Source organism: Schistocerca americana, chromosome 8 (genome assembly GCF_021461395.2).
Source record: "Schistocerca americana isolate TAMUIC-IGC-003095 chromosome 8, iqSchAmer2.1, whole genome shotgun sequence".
Taxonomy (NCBI): domain Eukaryota; kingdom Metazoa; phylum Arthropoda; class Insecta; order Orthoptera; family Acrididae; genus Schistocerca; species Schistocerca americana.
The window spans coordinates 118,996,134-119,011,564 of record NC_060126.1 but is presented as its reverse complement, the minus strand read 5'-3'; positions in this window follow the sequence as shown (position 1 = coordinate 119,011,564).

Sequence of the window (15,431 nt, the reverse complement as noted above, 5' to 3'; positions counted from 1 at the left end):
TAACATATCTGTACCTTCCACAGCCATATCAAGTTCACGATGAAAGTAACAGCAGATAGTGCCTTGTCTGAACTTGGCTAATAACCCAGTTGGTCACTCAGTCATAATCTACATCAAACACCAGACACACGCAAAGGTATCTGTACGCCTTCAGCCACAAGTCCAAAATTCACTGTATCTGGATTCAGAAGGAGTCCAAAATCTTACCAAAAGACCTAAACCACTTCAGAAAATTTCTGACAGGATGGCTACAATATCAAACCATCATCTCAGCTAGTTTCAGAATGTATCCCCTTGCAGGACACCGACAAAAAGAAGAGTAAAATTTTTGCCATTTTTTTACACTACTTTGCATATTTGCCACCACAGAAATAAACTCTGAAGTAGCAGCATTGTAATAATACACAATATTCACATCAGTATCCAGTTTAGTTGCAGATTCAAAATGAAATTCAGTTTCTATCAGCAACTTGATTGAACGAAGATATCCTCAGACTATGCAGCAACGAAATAAAGAGTATCCACGCAATATTCTTGAACATCCGTCCAACTTCCTCGTATCTGTTTCGGCGCCGGAGTTTCACAGGTTAGCCCTATGTAATCATTGATACATACAGTCGAATCAGTGTTCAAAAACATTCCTCTTCGAATTACACTACATAAGCTGCTGATGGATGAGATTGCACCATTGCAAGAAAGCAGACACTGACGAAATTCTGTTTTGAGCGATCACGAAAGACGGTTATCGATGACGATTGTGAAGAAAAACAATTGGACGACGCTGCAACAATCACAATAGAACTGAATGTAGCACCCGATAACGGTATAAGAACTACAACAACACGACATCAGCTTCACAAGCGGAGAACTGCATGCTGAGACGGATTTCCAAAACCAGTCATCAGTGATGTAAATGCCCGGAACAGGATAACATGATCCACAAGCCATAAAACTTGGGCTCTGGAGCAATGTAAGAAAACAATTTGGTTGGATGAGTCTTCTTTCACACTGTTTCCAACTTCTGGAAGAGTTTCCGTCCCGAGAGTGGAAAATGTCGGGTGTTCGCTTATCATCTGCACAGCCATATCGTGGTATGAATGTGAAGAAGAATTACGAGATCCGACGGGTGGCATAAATAGTCTGATGACTACAGAATATGGGCTGAGAGTAAATCACTAAAAGACAAACGTAATGAGGCGTAGGAGAAATGAGAATAGCGAGGAACTTAACATCAGAGTAGGGGATAGCGAAGGAGGTGAAGCTAAAACATTCTGCTACCTAGCAAACAAAATTTACCATGAGGGACGAAGCAAGGATGACATAAAAAGCCGACTAGCACAGGAAAAGAGGGCACTCCCGAGCAAGAGATGTCTACTGACATCAAACATTGGCCTCAATTTGAGGAATAAATTTTTGGAGTAAAAGATTTATGACTCTGAGAAGAAGAAAGTAGTGGTATTCCATGGACACCACGGTTCCTCTGCAAGGTCATTCTACTGTCAAAGATTATGTGACCGCTTGGCTGATAAGGCCCATCACATCGTGCAACTTCTCCAACTGTGATGCAGTGTTGCAAGACGATGAAGTTCCAGTTCACACACGTGGCATCGTCCAGGACTGGTTTCGTGAGCACGATGATGTATTGTTGCATCTTCCTTGATCACCATAGTCACCAGCTCTCAGTATTATTGAGACTTTGTGGTCTACTTTGGAGAGATGAATACGTGATCGCTATAGACCTCCGTCATCGTTACCTGATCTTGCCATTTTGTCTCAAGACAAACTGTGTAATATCTTGTTGAAAACCATTATGAGACGACTAGAAGCTGTTTTGACTTCCAACGGTTTTTCCACAGATATTAGGGCTGGAAATATGTTGCGCACCATGTACAGGGGGACCATCACAACAAGAAACAAAGTAACACGAACCTGACGCAGCACGCGACTCAAAGCTGCACCACTAAAATTACGAACGAAGGGGCATAACAATCGAGCTCTGCTGCCTTCTATATGGTGACAGCGTTAAACTATTTGACGAAAGCAAAACCACGAAATATTAGATAAACGCTGACACTGACTATCACAGCAGTACACACCGAAAGACAGATAAGTGACTATAATGGAAGGTAAATCGGATCTGGAAAAGTAATTACTAAATAACGTAAAAGATTTGTAGCTTTACCTTCCTTGAATCAGGTTAAATACTAACGATAAACACTGATAGTAAAAATACCGTTAATTAGTTCCACAAAGCGAATTCTGAATGCTACCACAAATAACTTCGTATTGCTTTGTCACCTTTACAGAACTATAATAAAGTAAGATGCATCTGTACTGTGATTATAATAGCAAAAATTACATAAAAACTTGGTCTCACCGAAATTATGAAAATGACATAATCGTCTGAGTCAACGATTAATGTCTTTCATAGTTAGGACAGTTTTTCATTGTCCTTTCTTCATCTGCGACCATTGACGCATGGTGGTAGTTAAGTATGAATAATATGATATACTTAAGCATTTACGGAGCGAATATGGTGCTTTGGGTTTTTGTATCTAGAGGTATTATAATCATTCAGTTCATAAATAGTTTTTTACTTAAAATGTCATGTATTGTGGTGTATCGAAGGGAAGCAGCATTTGAATGTTATTTGCACACAATGGCTTGTGTCTCTTAGTAAGGCTATTACATAGAAAAAATCGGAAGGAGAAATGGGAGTAAGGAAATGTGTTGGTGCACAAACCCCGTAATTATTGTGGCAAATGCTTCAAACATGTGGGTGGCCAACATTGTCACATAGACAGAACTAAAGAAGTTAGTTATTGAAAGGAAGAGGAACAATGACGCACAGGCGCTTGAAACGACCCGTACTTGCAAGTGTCAATGCACAGCCCCTAGTAGGGCTATTGCAGGTTAAGGAGTGGTTTAGTGTTAACTGTGTGACTGGTAGCGTGTTACCTTGGCAAGGGTTACAGAAGCTTGCTCTACCGACCGGATGTACGGTCTCCAAGATGTTCTATTGGTGACCAGTTTCGAAAGTGATTACAATTAAGCGAATAATTTCGGAAAATTTGCGAGTTTGGTGTGTGCTGTTGAATGAAACTGGCTGGATGTAAACTGAATCTGAAGCAATTAAAGCACAGAGGACCATGTACTCACCAGTCTACTTCTCGCTCTCCACTGTGAAGTCCACACTCTCCAGCGAGGAGAACACAGCTTGTTCAGGCAGCACGTAATCAAGCGAACAGAACGCCGGCGCCTCCGAGGCCCCAACTAGCTCCATCGATTTCCTCTTGTCTGCATAAACTGTGGACAAAGTGTTAGTATTATTCAAGTAGTATCCATGGTGATCAAGACAGGAAATATGAACAAGTTTTGAACATAGTAAGATTTGCGAAATTGGTCTATTTGTTGTGTAGCAAGATTCAAATTTGACTAAGCGTACTGTAATACGATGAACACTATCAGACAACATATTTTTAGCGACGAGATGTATACGTGTTTCCGTCAATCTCTTTCAATTCCGTCGCAGGCCAGTGCTCAGCAGTACCTGTTTATTTTTTATATTTTCTACGACCTGTGCTTCAAATTAAGAAGCTTTCCATAAAGACTGTTCCCCCCTCCCCTCCCTCAAACACGCCTCCTCCGGTATAGCAGAGTGGGCACTGGATTTGTTTTCTGACCTGCCCACTGTTTCCGTAAGCGGGTCCATTGCTCACCTAATGTTCGAGCTCATAATGATAACCTATCCCAAAAACATATGAGGATTCACGTGAAGGATCAACAGTGAGTAATAACGAAAACATGTCTTTGCCTCGTAACGGGGCAGCTGTGTGGCCAGTACCATTTCTGGCTTTCTGAGCAGCGGTTCGCGACCCTGCCGCTGTACGCCATTCAGCTTCACGTTTGTGCCGCTTGGCGAAGGACGAGCGAATCTGAAGGCGTTGCGATAACAGAGACCCGCATTCGACTCAGGTGCCCCAACGGCATCGCTTCCAGGGCTGCCACAAGCGAGCAGCGAACCGGGCACCCATCGTGCTGATACCACATACATCTACGTACCCCAAGTGGCACTATTTCCAGGAGAGCCGGTACCACTTCGATGGAAAACTGTGCGTATCTTTTACCCGCTGAAATTTCTTTAAGGAAGGAAGGTCCAATCACATAATCACCAATAATTCAGCACCAAACGTTACACTGCACTCCCTCTGATGTTCAACCTACTCCGTCGAGTGTATTTTCAGCGTCTCATTATGCGACTTTCTTACGTTCAGTTTCCCGGAATGTGTAAAGATATCGGTAGAAATTCTTTGAAGAAAGAACCTCCTTTTACGGTGTCACATCAGAACTCGCAATTTCTTTGCAGCTAACGTGTGGATTATGAGCGACAGATGCCAGAGGATGTAATTTGTTCTCCTCGCTCGTTGCAGTCCTGATCCTTATCTTCTGTTTAGTATTCCAGTTGCCTTCCACTAAGAGTTTTTTGCACAACCAATGTTGGATATCGTATTTCAGCAGTATTTTTTGCATACAGCTCAACTGCTCTCTTAGAATTCCTTCTGCATTCTACGTAAATATAATTTGTCTTGGTTTGTGAAAGTCATTTATTTTTTTAGGCTAATGAGGGCAAGACCGATAAACGGATTTGTATGTTGTTCATTTCTTTAAAAATGTTGCTTTTGTGAACGATCTTATGCAGTCTCCAACTGCGGAACAACGAAATAGGTTATTACGAGGGTGAACTGAAATCTTCTGTAAATTTATCCGAAGCATCTTGGTCTACCTTTCCATCTGTCTCTTTTCTTTGTCTCAAATTTTGGTTGCCACTTGTTTCATTTTTAAAACATTGACTTTCCGCCACATACAGTCTGAATTACGAAAAATTCGTGGATACCCAGCACAAGCAAGCAAGAGCGTTAATTGGTAGAGGTAAGAATTTAAACGTACTCGTCTGAGTAATTCATAGCTATAATATTCCTGACGCTCAGTTAAGATTTCTCATGGACTAATCTCTCTAAAGGCACAAGTATGAGATGGTGTCTATATGTCTGTCAACAATCGATCAGCATGATTATTGAAGCACCTGACCTGATTTTTAATTATTTCAGCTAATGTTTGTGGTTCAAACACAGTTCTTTTGTCGTTTAAGAGTGTCAAAATTGCGGCCATTCATGTAACATCGTTACAATAAATCCACAACTTCGCGATCGTTACAATAAATCCACAACTTCGCGAAGTTTCGCGACCAAATTTATTTTTGCCATCACACTGCGGATTTCAAAGCCGACTGACTACGAACGGTTCACTCGCTGTTCTCCCATACCTCTTCGGTTTAGCATAGTATTGATAATAACTTGTTATTAATCGTGACAATATTTCCCCACTTACAAAAAATGAACCTGCTGAACGCGTTACTCAAATCTTTTGACACTTACTTAAAGTTATACAACTAACACATTATAACAAACAACAATTCTATTTTCTATGCGTTTAACAGTTATGAGTAATCTAAAAGAAATAAGGGAATCGTGTTTTGTTGAAGGATGTTTACATGTGAAAAGAGTTTTTTAAGGGCTGTTGGCTGTTACGACGAACAACAACTGCATAACATACGAATGCATAGTATACACTGATAAAATTTTCTCGGGCTCCAAGCTGCATCAAGTGGTTTGAAATCCACAAGACTTCAGTCGAATTCTTCTCGGCCATTAATGGCATAGCCAACACAAGGGATCCTATCTGCCGGTCTAGTGTAACATCGTATGTCTACATGTGTGTTTTTTTACGACAAGTGGCGTTTTGGGTGCCGCAGCCGGCGTTGGGTACAACAAAGAATCTAATGGAGAACGAGTAGAATGATTAAAGGTGCACGCCATAAAACGCGAACTGAGATCAACAGAGGGATGATGCCTAACGAGCTATAAAGGTCGATGGAGCCTACATTGTCGCAGTAGAAGATAGTTGCATTAATAATCGCTAGCTTATTGGAGGAGAAGTCTACTCGCGTGAATGAACTAGTGCATCTGAAAATGAAGAGGGCGCCGCGGGCGTTGAGTTCGTTGGTTCCAGAGGAAAACACACTAGGAGAAAATTTCAGAGTCGTGTAAAAATAAGCTTAAGCAAAGTATTAAGTATTAATGGCTCTGGGATCGCTCTGAAACTGTAAATTAGCGGAAGATCCACCATTATTCTCTAAAAAAAAATAAGAAATTAAAAAAAAGAAATCCTGTTTGTTGGTGGGCAAAGTGATATGGACTCATAACAGAAGAAGGAAAAACAGATTCAAAGCTTTTTTAAGCTTTGGAAGAAAGCCATACGAGACATAATACAGGAATCAGCGTATCTGGGAACCACTTGAAATCGTAGTACGTTGCATTTTTTTCATCCCATCCTATCAGCCGATGTCTGGGCTGATCCAATGACCTGATGCAAGAAGAGCGTGTATGATTTAACGCACTATTTCCGCGGCTCAAAAACAAAGCTCAGTGAAGTCCTGCCATTACTTAACCAGTTTACAAATAACTCCATAAGACCGAAAGAGTCAAAGAAATACTTCAAAACAATTGTTATATTCATACCACTGTTTCCTCAATCATGGAATTATTTAATATAGAATTGTAGATTTGTTGGGAATGTTTCCAAAGGAACTTCGTTAAACCGCATTTACGCCCAAGGTCAACAAGTGTTCTCAGATCTATAGTTGAGGATGTTTTTAGGCTACAGAAGGATACTTGCAGAATGGAAAGTTGTTGCAGAATTAGGCTCTGTTTTGGGATGGAGTGCTTCCCGAATGTTTGCGTTCCATGGTGGCGCTCTACAGCCTAAATAAGTGGCAGACCCCCTTGCTTCGTTCCAAGTAACACATGCAGTGCTCACCTGACACGAACGTCCATCCGTGAGCTCGCAAGACAAGAGTGTAGGAAGTGCTGCCGCTGCTAATTTCCATCATCACTTACAAGCAACACATATCGAGCGCGCGACTGTCATTACGGCAGATATCGATTAGTTATTGCTTTTGGATACAGCATTGACAACAACAGCGCCCGAGTGAGCAACTGTCATGGCGCCAGATATACATTTTCTTTACAGCGTTGACAACACCGTCGACAAAAGATGAAACAAAAAAACTGACAGTCATTTAACTCACCCGTGTCGTGATCCAGATCTTCGTCATCGGCATTGCCGCATATTGTGTATGCCGCCACAAGAAATATTGTTTCGCCTTATCCCGGGAACACACTAGCAATAATTTGCACTTAGTCTGACATACATTTTCCCACGACAGTCCACGCAATTCCTAACACCATGATTCCCACTAAATGAAGTCTAAAGAGCTTTCTACGGTACACAGTCTCGGAATTAATTCCCGCCAGATAAGAGTAATGCAAATCAACACTGCAGGTGTTTCTGTTTACTTTACTGACAAAGCTCACTATCCCAAGAATTTCTGTTATCAACGCTGTAAACAAAAGCAATAACTATTCGATATCTGCCGCCATGACGGTCATGTGCTCCACAATGTCGTTTTCAAGTGGCGTTGGAAATTACTCCGGCACTTAGAGTGTACACAATAAGTTGCCGCACTTACCAGACGGTTGGCTTGAGCTGCCTGCCGAACCCTCTTCCGCTGCTGTTGCGGCCACAGCAGGTGCTGCCCCGGACCAATCTTCTCTCTTCATCGCTCGGTCATCGGACTTGCTGCACAAACAAGGACATTGCGTCAGTATATGACTGTACTGGACACTTCTACGTTTCGTAACACTATGGATAGTCTACGAATGAAAAAGAGATCCAAGTAGTGGCGTTATGGTCCAGCTCCGATTTTTCAAATTTACAATTAATCAGTTCAACGGTGCTCGGATTTCTTTCTACGAGGACGTAAGCCACCACTAAATCTTGGAATGAACTCTTTGTTGAAATACAACATTCTAAACATAAGGAAGACAAAAGTTCCTTTTCAGTTTCTTCTAAAATTGCTGTTTGACTTTATGCTTTCTCTTGAAAAATAATTAACACTTTCAACTTGCTGAGAGAGAATGCTGAGAAATAACTTTAGCTTCATAACAATTTTATTAGCATCGTATAGCAACATACACATGTCAGTGGACAGACATTCACGGATAGACGTTAGAAGATAGGGTAATTTATAACACCAATACATTAAAATTACAAACATATTTTGAGCTTCCTTTTTTATTTTATTGTAGTAAGTCAATTAAATCTTGACCATATCTCTAGATCAACGACACCCGCTAGCAGAATCTTCTTGTAAACATTGGCCTTCGCTTCATTTGTGGCAGTGGTCAGTATGTTGCGCCGCACGAAAAAACGGTCGTAGGCGCTTTGGTGGGCTCTTGGATTGCGTCTGGAGGAGCACAGTGCAACACACACAGAAGATTATATCACTTTATTATAACTTGAACAATATGAAATACTTACCTTTGAAATAACCTATGTCCGTAGGAGGTGGTGGTGGTGGTGGTACGTTGCTACGGGACCAAACCGCTGGAATTAAACTAACTTATGCTAAGGTCAACACATACACACCCATTCCCGAGGGAGGACCCGAGGGGGGGGAGCCGCGCGAACCGTGACAAAGCGCCTAAGACCGCGCGGCTATCCCACCCGGCTACGTCCGCAGAACTGTCTACGTATATTTGTTACTGTCACTGCTCAATAGCGTATCACTTGACACGGTTCATAAGACCAGCGTCACTATAATCTTTACTGCATAGGTCTTTCTGATAAAACTCTCGTTCTGTTGGCACTGCAGTGAGACGATGATGTAGTCTGCGGTGTGTTCTGAGCGGCACTGCACCCTGACTTATGAGCCTGTAAGTAAGCAAGCAACTGTTCATCTGGGGTGGCGAATAGAAATTCTTGAGAGCGTGTCTAAGCTGACGTGTCTCATACGTCGTTGCGTCTCTCAGCGATTGTGTTTACTTGTGGTTCCCTCAACCAACTGTGTCATGGTACCTCGTTCTGCAGACGATATCACACATCTCTGGTTGCCCCAACGGAAATATTACCATTGGTGGGACGCGTCGTCCTGGATCTCAGCAGTCATGTAATATACAACCACAATAAATTAAAAGAGAAACTAATTAACAACTCAATCAAACAGTATGATGTGACTTAATTAGATCATTTTATCACCTGTATATTATCGTGTGGTATGACATATATGTTACAGCTCACGTATTCTGTTACACAAGTGCAATTTGAAGGCACAACGGATGATAGTCGCTGTTAACTGAGAGTGTAGAGTTCTTTCACTATCGCTTATTCCAAGACTAGTCTCCTATCGATTTTTCCTCTGTAGTCCTAAGAAGAGTCGCCGAGGTACACCAAGACGTCCATTGTTTAACACTCATCAGAAAGAGTAGCGTATGCTTTTGTATACAGCCGTCGGTAACTGGAGATAGCTTCTATTCTGAAAAGAAAGCGCTTCTTACGGACTCATTGTTTTGAGCGACGAGTTTGTTCGCGTAGATGGTGTGTCACCAGTCACTGTAATGGCCACACGTGTTACAGATGAGTTCAAGGTGGGGGAACTGCATTATGTCGGCGCATAGGACAACATTTCGCCGAGGTCTTTCGAAGAGCCAGGGCTTTCAATGTACCTCATTGTGGAATAATGTATCACGAGCATTCAAAGTAAACCATCGCCTCCAGAGTCCTCTGGCATAGGCAAACATCGTATTCGTATTCGACTATGTAGCAGTGGATAGGCGGATAAAAATATGTGCAAATTTCTAATTCCTTGACGGAGAACAACGACCTGTGTGCAGTCATCCCGTTAAGATCTACCTCCTCTCAACAGAGCGCACAACACATCGCTCCATATTCATACTTGCGCTCACTGCGAGTCAGAGATACCGTCACAACCTGGGCGCCGGACCACCGAAACTATGCCCTCAAAAGGGAAGAAAAAGAACGACAGATTTCGGTTCAGTCTCCAGTGGGCAGCAAAGTCGGTAGAGACGAATGAGAAGTTTTGTTTACGGGGAAGTAGAGTGTGATTGTTCAAGATAAACACTCCGGAATTATCCTTTATGGCTTAGGGAAATCATGGGAAACCTAAAACTGGGTTGTCCGACGGGGCTTGAAAAGTTGCCCCTGGACAGCATTACCACGCATCTTATTCTACAGCACGAACTTTCCTCGACTATCGACAGTAGTCGCGGCTTTGGAGACCAGACGAAAGAACATTCGTCCAACCTCCAAAACTCTACGAGCTTGGAAAAAAAAAAAATACCCCACGAGTGACGCGTCGTGGTACACATTCGCGCACTCCAGTGCGAGGGGACGAGTTCGTCGGAAATCGCATGGGGGGTTGGATGGAACGTCTACCATCATCTGCTCCAGGCGAACGATACGGAAACCCGCTGATCGGTTATATAAGGGGCGATCAAAAAGTTTCCTTTCCAGGGCCATACAGTTCAGAATCGATACGCCAGTTAGGCAAAATGGACGTGAGCCTGGTGGAAATCATCCCACCGACGCACTACGTGAAGATAGCCTTTCGGTGAAGCACCTTGTCTCGCTGTATGAAGACGTCCGTAACTGCCTGCTGCACATCCCCGTCCGACAGGAATCATCGCCCCCCCCCCCCCCCCCAAGGCCTTTTTTAAGGGACCGAGGGCGTGATAATCTCTTGGAGAGAGATCAGGGCTATAAGACGTGCGGTAGAGTGTCTTTCATTTGGCTTTACCAGCATCGGAGACGCTCTACGTTGGATACAGGCTGCAGCAATGCCCTCAAACGGAAACTCTGTGATCTTCCCGTACAGTTACGTGAACGCGTTTCACCGCCTATAACACTGAAACCTGACTTATAGCTTAAGGAGGTCAATGGACTATAATCCTAACATGACTGATAACGGTTTGAGGATCACTGGATTCGGCGCTGTCTGTGGCTCATGATACTGCGCCAGGTGATGATCAAATCCTGTACAGCATGCTGCAGCACTTGTTGCTGCCATCCAAGGAAGTACTCCTGAATTGTTTTAATATGGTATGGTCATCCGGCACGTTCCCTGACTCGTGGAGGGAGGCGATTTTGGTTCCCCTCCTCAAACCGGGAAAGGACCGAATGCATCCCAGTAGTTATCGGAGTATTGCTTTGACGAGCTGTGTCGGGAAGACATTGGAACGCATGGTCAACCGTCGCCTGGTTTGGCTGCTCGAGACCAGGCAGCTCCTTAGCCACTCTCAGTGTGGCTTTCGGAGATGTCGTTCAACTATAGACAACTTGACCCTGCTTGTGGCGGTCATCCAGCAGGCCTTCTTACGTAACCAGCATTGTCTAGGTGTATTCTTTGACATTAATAAGGCGTATGACACTACTTGGCGCCGCCTTATCCTCAATCAACTCCATCAGTGGGTCTTTCGTGGACATCTCCCCATCTTCATTCGGTCCTTTCTTTCCCGCCGCGTCTTTCGATATCGGGTTGGTAATGTGCTATCTGATTTGTACGTGCAGGAGAATGGTGTTCCTCAGGGAAGCGGTTTAAGTGTCACCCTCTTTGCCGTCGCCATTAACAGTATCACGTCCAATATCCGGAGTCCTGCCCAGTGCTCCTTGTTTGTGGACGATTTTGCTGTTTTCTGTTCTTCCTCCAGTCTTGTCACTGCTAGTCGGCAGCTGCAGCTTACGATAAAGCGATTAGAGGCATGGACTGCGAAGACGGGTTTTACCTTTTCTGCAGACAAATGTGTGTGTGTTCATTTTAATCGTTCTCGACGTGCTTTTACCTCCCCTGAATTGCGTCTGAGGGGCACCATTCTTCCTTTTAGAGACACTGTGAGGTTCCTGGGCCTCACTTTTGATTCCAAGTTGTCGTGGTTGCCGCACCTTACACCTTAAAGACCTCAAGGTGCGGGCCCTGAAGGCGCTGAATATTTTGAAGTGTTTGAGCCATCGGTCCTGGGGAGCAGATCGGGCGCGTCTGCTGCAGTTTTATAGGGCTTTCGTCCGGTCGCGTCTTGACTGTGGATGCACTGTGTATGGGTCAGCGAGGCCTTCGTATCTGAAGATTCTTGACGCAGTACACCATGAGGGTATCAGGCTGGCCACTGGTGCCTTCCGTACCAGTCCCATCCCAAGCCTGTGTGCTGAGGCAGGGCAACCGCCGCTCGCCATCCGGCGGAAACTCCTCATGGTGCGACGAGTGTGTCAATTCCTTGCCTGTCCTACCTCCCCTGCATACCCTACTGTTGCCCGACCGCCTATGGAACGTCTCTTTTCCAGTCGTCCAAGGGCAACGAGACCATTTGGGATTCGTGCCAAGTATTTGCTTGAGTCCCTTGGTGTGGAGCGTGTGGCATCCCAACTCCAGGGTTTTACCCGCCTGCCTCCCTGGTTGCTCCAGAGGCCCAGCGTCCTTTTAGACTTGTCAGAGTACCGGAGGAGCTGCACTCCTGCGTTTGTTTTTATCTCCTTATTTTACGATATTTTAAACCAGCATCCTAACCATGTACCAGTATTTACGGATGGCTCTAATCAGGGGGACTCTGTAGGTTGTGCTGTGGTTTTCCCTGATCGAGTCGTCAAGTTACGGCTTCCTGCAGCGTTTACCATCTTTGATGCCGAATTGTTTGCGATCTTGCGGGCATTGGAGCAGATGAGATGTGTTCCCAGTCTTAAGTTTCTCATCTGTTCTGACTCTCTGAGTGCCCTTCAGACCATGAAACACTTGTACCCAGCGGATACGGTAGTCCAGAACATCCATGATGCCCTACTCCACCTGCAACGGCAGGGGAAGAAGGTTTCTTTCTGCTGGGTGCCGGGGCACGTGGGTATTAGGGGAAACGAACTGGCGGATGTGGCTGCCAAAGATGCATGTTCCCTCCCTCACGTTGTTGAATGTGCCGTCCCCCTCCATGCTGTTACCTCCCTTTTGCGTTCTCGTGTTATGCGTCAATGGGAAGAGGAGTGGCTGGCAGTCGGTGAAAATAAGCTGCGTCTGGTCAAGGCCACCACGCGGCCATGGCGTATGTCCTACCAGTCATGCAGGCGGGATGAGGTCCTCCTCACCCGCCTCCGCATCGGGCACAGTCCCTTAACGCACGGTTTTTTACTCCGGCGGGAGGACCCCCCAATCTGTAGTGCTTGTGGCGTCCAGATAACTGTCCGCCACATTTTACTTGACTGTCCTTTATTCTCTGACCAGAGGGCGGTGGTTTCCTTGCTACCGGATTTGCCCTCTACTTTGCAAGACGACGCAACGACTGTGGTTAAGGTCTTACGGTTTTGTGTCCTGTCCAATTTGTTGCCTCGGATTTTAGGGAGAGGATTTTAATGTGCTGCTGGGTGACTGGTTCACCCAGGCTTTAGGTAAGAGGTCCGCCAGTCACGATTACCCACTTGTTTCACTTCGATTTCTGTTCTCTTTTCCTTGTGTTTCCTTTCCTTTTTTAGTGCGTTTCTTCTCCTCTTGTTTTGCCTCTGTATGTGAGGATTTGTAACTGCGTCAGGCCTGTACCTTTTAACCGTTTTCCTTGTTCGCTGTCCGACTTCGTCCTTTCTCCGCATGTGTTCCTGTTTCTATGCGTTTGGGCGCTGATGACCACGATGTTTAGCGCCCGAAAACCTCAAACCACACACACACACACACACACAGGATCACTCCAGATATTGAGAGTACTTGTAAATAGCAATCCAAGTCGCTTAACCTCAATCCTATTCGTTGCAGGTGGAAAGACATGGAGCAAGTGTTGGCGTCTCGGACATCTCAGTACCTTTATGTTCAATGTCACAGAATATTACTTATATATATATCAAACGTTATTAGCAAGCAGGGAAGTTGTATTTGGGGCATAATGGATTACGATTTTAATTCTGATGTGGAATTTCATTTTAAATAACAATAAACAAAACTGAAGGTCAGTGAGAGGGGGGAAGAAAAGATTAATACAGCGGTGAGAGGGAATGGACATAGAATGTGGACAGGAGGAGATGCATGAAAGCCACAGGGCCGGTGAAGATTATTTAATGCTGATTAATCTTTTTTTCAAATCGAGTTCAGTCAGCTATTTTCATGTAATTGGAACAGATCGATTCTGTAATACACCGATGTTCATTTATCTGCTGCCATTTCATGAAAGCTTTACGCGGCGTGTTTAAATTGCCGAATAATTCAGACATATATATTTGTCATTGTAAAAAGAATCCACGTAAAGGTAACTTGATTGTATATCAAAATCTATGCCACGAGAAACAATTCTTTCTACCATTATTTGCTGGTGTCGGAGCGTAAGACTTTCTCGGCTATAGCCCAGATATATTTTCAGTAAAATTTGCCGATTCTAGTGTTGTGTGTCTCCATGTTATAAAAGTAAAGTGATATTCAAGAGTGAATTAAGTTTATATGAAAGTAGTCAACGGACCTAATGTACTTCTTTACAAACAACGTATGAAAACAATAGTGTGTTTCAGTTTGGTTCACATTAATGCTCATGTCCCATTCTAGCCGGGTCATGCAGTAATTGAATGACAATTTAGAATTGCAGACATATTTACATATTTTGGTTGGATTCTGCTAAATTTACGCATTCACAACACGATTTAAAATACAGCACAAGCTGTATATTTTGTGTGAGATGACTCATTGTTTACAGGCGGAATTGTAAGTGGCTATTCTGTAATGCGTTCCTTTCACGTACTGTTACGTATGCGCCGCTTTTATTCTTTACATCTGCTCCTAACGGAATTAATTGTTAATAAAATGTGAGTAATTTTTATTTTAACATTTTTTTAAACAACTCAAATTTTGTTAATGTCACGAAATGCATGTTTTCAATTTGACAGTATCGGAATGTACTTTGTAGCCAATATGACACATTCTTAATCATAGCTCACAAGTAACCAAAATAATTTTCAACGTATTTACATTAGGATAATACAGGAAAATTCCTTGTACTTAACCTTTAAAAAGGATAGGAGGAGACAAGTGTATTAAGGACATGTATAATAGTTAAAATCCAGCTCGAGGAGGCATCGTTCACCAGTCGATGTTTCCAAAAAAGTGTTATGAATCACGAATCCAAGTTTGAAGGTAGAAAAATGCATGGAATTCAATTTGTCACTTATTTCAGTATTTCTTTTGCCCAAAGCTCAGTACAGAAGCGCGCGGCTATTCTCTGTTTTATGTGTAAGTGCATTTTTGTATAAGAAAATAATGGCATAAGTTGACTATATGAAAGTGTTGGTAATCGTAATAGCAATCTTTCTGCCCCTGCAAAACTTCATTGCTGTGCCCCTAAGGCTGTGTGCTCAATGAAAACTATGGAACTAAAATTCAGCACCGAACTACATTATGAACATTACATGATACGAAGTATAATGTTAGACCTTAAATAGCCCCCAAAAATAAAATACTGCCCTGTTCGCAAGAAGGTAGCTCTTTGAAATTACGAATACCACTGCTC